The following is a 4,467-nucleotide window of genomic DNA, read 5'->3' as shown; positions in this document are numbered from 1 at the left end:
ATTTTCATTGACATACTGTTTTGTCTAGCTAACATTAAGATAACAATTCTTTAGAAAGCTTTTCCCTCTCTAATTTATTATTTTTTCTACAATATTTGTTTCTATTCATATGTATAGAACGTACGGAATGTCAATTTGACAAAATAAAATCCAATTTTTCCTCTTTTCCCAAGTTATGACTCATCAATCCCAATTTCTAAATCAATTTCGATAAAAATGAAAGCGCAAATCGAAAAAAAATCCTCTCATGTTTCATTTCAAACAAAGGCATCCAAAACGTTCACACACTCTGCATCATTCTTTAAAATAAGCAACTAAAAGTAGACTAAATTTCTCCATTTCATCACCCAAATTATGCTTAAAAATTCTGGTATTGACGAATCCAAAAGACATAGCACATCCTTTGCCTTCAGATATCCGAAATTTCATAACAACATACATGGTCTATTATAGTGTTTGATATTAATCGAACTTACCATGCTAAGCTTTGGCCATACTAAATGGTCTTGCTACACTGCAAGAATTAAAGGGACTGGTACCTATCAAGAAGCCCTTGTCTCTACAAGCTACAGTTAATGTCATGGCTCCACTCAGCTCGCCCATGTCTTTCTCTCCATATGACCCTACCATCATGCCAAAACCTATATATGATGGAAGGTGTTAAAACCCCGAGAAACTCACCAAGATGGAAATGGCAGGGAAGACTAAGCACAAGCTCCATCGCCATTAAATTCCCTTTACCATTTTTGTTATAAGAGGTTTGAAGACGAAACACTTTGCAAGGTAGAGAATAAATGAATGAACAACTATTTCAATTCGATTTTGGGGGTTTTGATGAAATTAACATACCTAAGCCTTTAATATACCAAAACTCTTGGCCTTTTCGTAGATTGTCTAGAGTGGCCCATTTCCAAACTTATAGGATATATCAATGAATTTCAACTTTATTTCCTCCAAGGAAATATGCTAGATCTATTTTAGTAATGATTGTCATGAAGTAACAACCCACTTCTTGGTGCCCATACAACATCCTCTGATCATAATGTAATCATCTTTTACAATACCGTAGTGAGGAAACCCACCTATTGGTGTTATATCCTTTTCATTCCTATCAAATTCAGTCATTGCATTGTGAGATTCTTGATCTTTCTTGCCACTCTTGTAGATATTATTAGTCATCTCAATACAATAATGGTACCCATTCTGACCAACCTTGGAGATAGTAAAGGAAACCCTAGCTGAATGCCAAGTACCAACACAAGCAATCTTTCACAAATCCCTGTGAGTTTTATGAGGCAATATTTTAACACCCCACCTGGTTACAACACCTGTATACCCTTTTCCCTTAGTTACACTAAAAACATAAATAATTTCATATTTTTCAAAAATAAAATCAATCGGAACCTATTTTTCAAAGAAGTTATATGCAAAATATACCTTCTGGGGAATTGTTCCCCCATTTACTTGGATTTCAATTAGGTGAGCCTTTTCATGTGTCAATCCTTTCATCTTCTTAACCTTGGTGTGTTCTAGAACCATGATGATGGTAGCATACTTCTTAATTTTCTCAACCTTGCCCTAGATTTCCTTCTTACCCTTCTCAGAGTCGTACTTTTTGGCATATCTAGTGAAATCTTTTTTCTTGGACCTATACAAGTTCTTGTAAAACCAACTTCACACCTCCTTGTTAAGGTGTTCATCCCAAATTTTGTTAACAATTCAAATACCTATGGGAGTCATTATATAATCGACCACGTCCATAGTCAACATTCGTAAGGTCTCAATTATTGTTATGGTTTCACAGGCCTGACCCCAATTATGTTAAGGTTCGAAGCCCTTTAACAGTTTTTATAATACTGACCACACCCACGATCGCCAATGGTAGGATATCTGTTATTGTTATGGACTCACATATATCCTTCTTCCAACGCTTGGATCTAGGCTTCTCAACCTCTCAGAAAATGTGGGTCATGCTAGGCTTCCAGCCCAAGAAGTTCATCACCTTGCAAGGCTACGATGGATCATTGAGGGGGAATGACTTTCACGTTTCCTCTTGTGATGGAGAAAGAGCAAAGAGCCATGCCTAGGATGCTATAACTTCCTATGACTAATATGATACCCATGAGTCAGTGTCCTTTGGGGGAATGTTTTAGATGAAATGTTATTTTGTTTTAAAATATGTCTTAAATTAAATGGAATATAAATTAATATTAAATAATATGACGACGTGTATTTTTCAAAAAGGTTTAAGACGAAAAATGTATTTTGTCTTAAACAAATGTCTTAAATAACCCTCATGTGTATTAGTTCCTTATAGAAATTCTAGAATTTTGCATAGAACCAATTTACTAGAGACATGTTTGGTCATCTCATATTTGGAAACTACCAGACCTACCTATTGTAAAGAAATGTTCTGCTATTATTTTCAAGGCTTGTTTTTCTTACTATGGAAAGCCAAGACCAATGCTAAGTACCAACCCCAATGCTCTCTAATTTCGCGTGGCAATTTCCTGAGAAATCTACCTTCCAATTTTGGTTCAAGATTTGAGTGCTTACAATGCCAACTAGATAAATAGGCCTCTATTTGCAAATTTGCAGCTCCCAAAATCTGTTGTCACATCACAGATAATTGTGATAATTTACAAATTTATATCCATAGATTAAAATATGAATGGTTTTTCATGAGTGACCATGCATATTCCTTTGTATTTGACGCCAACAATACACAATGGTGCACTGATTATTAGCTTGGGAAACAAAGCACAAGATTTTTCCACAACAGTAAATCCCACAAGAATATGTATGAGATTCACATTAAATATTTAAGAAAATTTATAAGTAGGAGATCACTAAAACGATGTCTACAGTAGTCAGCAAACCATCAAAATTATTTTAGTGTCGTAATATAGTTTACTGAAATTACCTGGATGAGTATACCATAGCCAACATACCATGAATAGCTGAAACAAAGGAAGTGTGAGGGAATTACACCAAGCAACAAAATAGTAAGTTAAAGCCCAATGATGATGATTGTCACCAATTAAAATAGTCTGAAATTTTCACATAATTATACTAATGATTTGAGGGAAAACTAACTCTCAACGAATAATGAACTAGTGACTAGAATTCCTAGTTAAATAATTGTTGGGTGTGGAGCTTGATTATCTTCTTTATTCATAGGTTTCGTCGCATTGGACCCCATCTTGTAATGGGGAAGCAACGACGCCCATTTCATCAATGATAGGGGGTTCTAGTGGGGCGATGACAATTTTTATGAGCCCCCCCTAACGGGGGTTTGGGGGAAACACCCCCAAAGATAAAAATAAATGTAAATTTTCCTTGTAAAATATTGTAATTTTGTAGTCAATATGCCCTATTCATTAAGTGCATGATCTCACGGTAGAAGTTATGCTTAATTTAGGTTTTTTTTCCCTAGAAGGCAACCCCACGCTATATATGAGGGAATTTTATTGCAGCTAAGTATATGTGTATTCTGAACGAGAAAGAGAGAGGAGATTGTGTGAGAGTGAAGAGGAAATTATAGAATATTTTCTACAGGTTTTATCTCTTCATTTTTCTGGATAATATAAAAGTAAGGATTCGATGTTTCTCTATGGATGTAGCCCAATTTGGGTGAACCACGTATATCTGTGTCTCTCTAGTTTTATTTGTTTTCTGTGTTTATTTTTCTGAAATATTTTATGTGTTCCATTGCTCTGTAATATATAATTTTCTACCAACTGGTATCAAGGCCGAAGGTCTATTTGGATGATAAACTCGCAAGAGAGAAGGATTCCTCATTCGAGTGGGAGCAATGGCAAAAGATGGTAGGTTTAGGGTCGAGAAATTTAACAACCAAAACTACTAACTGTGGAAGGTGTAGATGGAATATTATCTGTGTCAGAAAGATATGTGCCTACCATTGAGGAGAAAGACAAAGAAGCTGACGAGTATGACATACACTGAATCAAATATTCTCAACGAAAAGGCTCTTGGAACAATACGGTTGTGCCTATTAGCATCGATAGCCTTTAATATTTCAAAGGAAATGACAATGGAAGTTTTAATGTAAACATTCGCTAAACTATATGAAAAACCCTGGGCCTCAAATGAGGTATTTCTTATGAAGCATTTATTTAATATGAATATGTCAAAATGTGGATATGTTGCTGATCATTAAAATGAATTTAATATGTTTACCAGTGAATTATGTTCTGTACAGGTAAATTTTGATGAAGTTAAGGCTCTCTTATTTTTGTGCTCATTGCGAGAAAGTTAAAATGGTTTAGCTATGGGAATTATTATCTTTGTCTCTGGATCTAGTAATTTAAAGTTTGATGATGTTTTTTATGCAATCCTTAGTGAGGTAATGCAATGGAAAAGCTCTAGTGAGACATCAAGTAATGCTTTTACTGCAGAGGCTAGGGGAAGAAAAATGGAAAGAGAAAAGAGCCTAGGATATCACAG

The 4,467-nt window shown here is 35.0% G+C and overlaps 1 pseudogene; it reads right to left on the bottom strand.

Moving 5' to 3' along the window:
- Window positions 1–849: 849 nt before the first annotated feature.
- Window positions 850–1,987, bottom strand: LOC149250783 (large ribosomal subunit protein uL3-like; annotated as a pseudogene).
- Between the last annotated feature and the right edge of the window lie 2,480 nt (window positions 1,988–4,467).

This window comes from Pinus tabuliformis, chromosome 7 (genome assembly GCF_031772625.1).
Source record: "Pinus tabuliformis cultivar Carrire ecotype Pingquan chromosome 7, CPIR1, whole genome shotgun sequence".
NCBI lineage: Eukaryota > Viridiplantae > Streptophyta > Pinopsida > Pinales > Pinaceae > Pinus > Pinus tabuliformis.
Note: the sequence above shows the minus strand (reverse complement) of the source record. Positions and strands in the feature narration are given on the sequence as shown.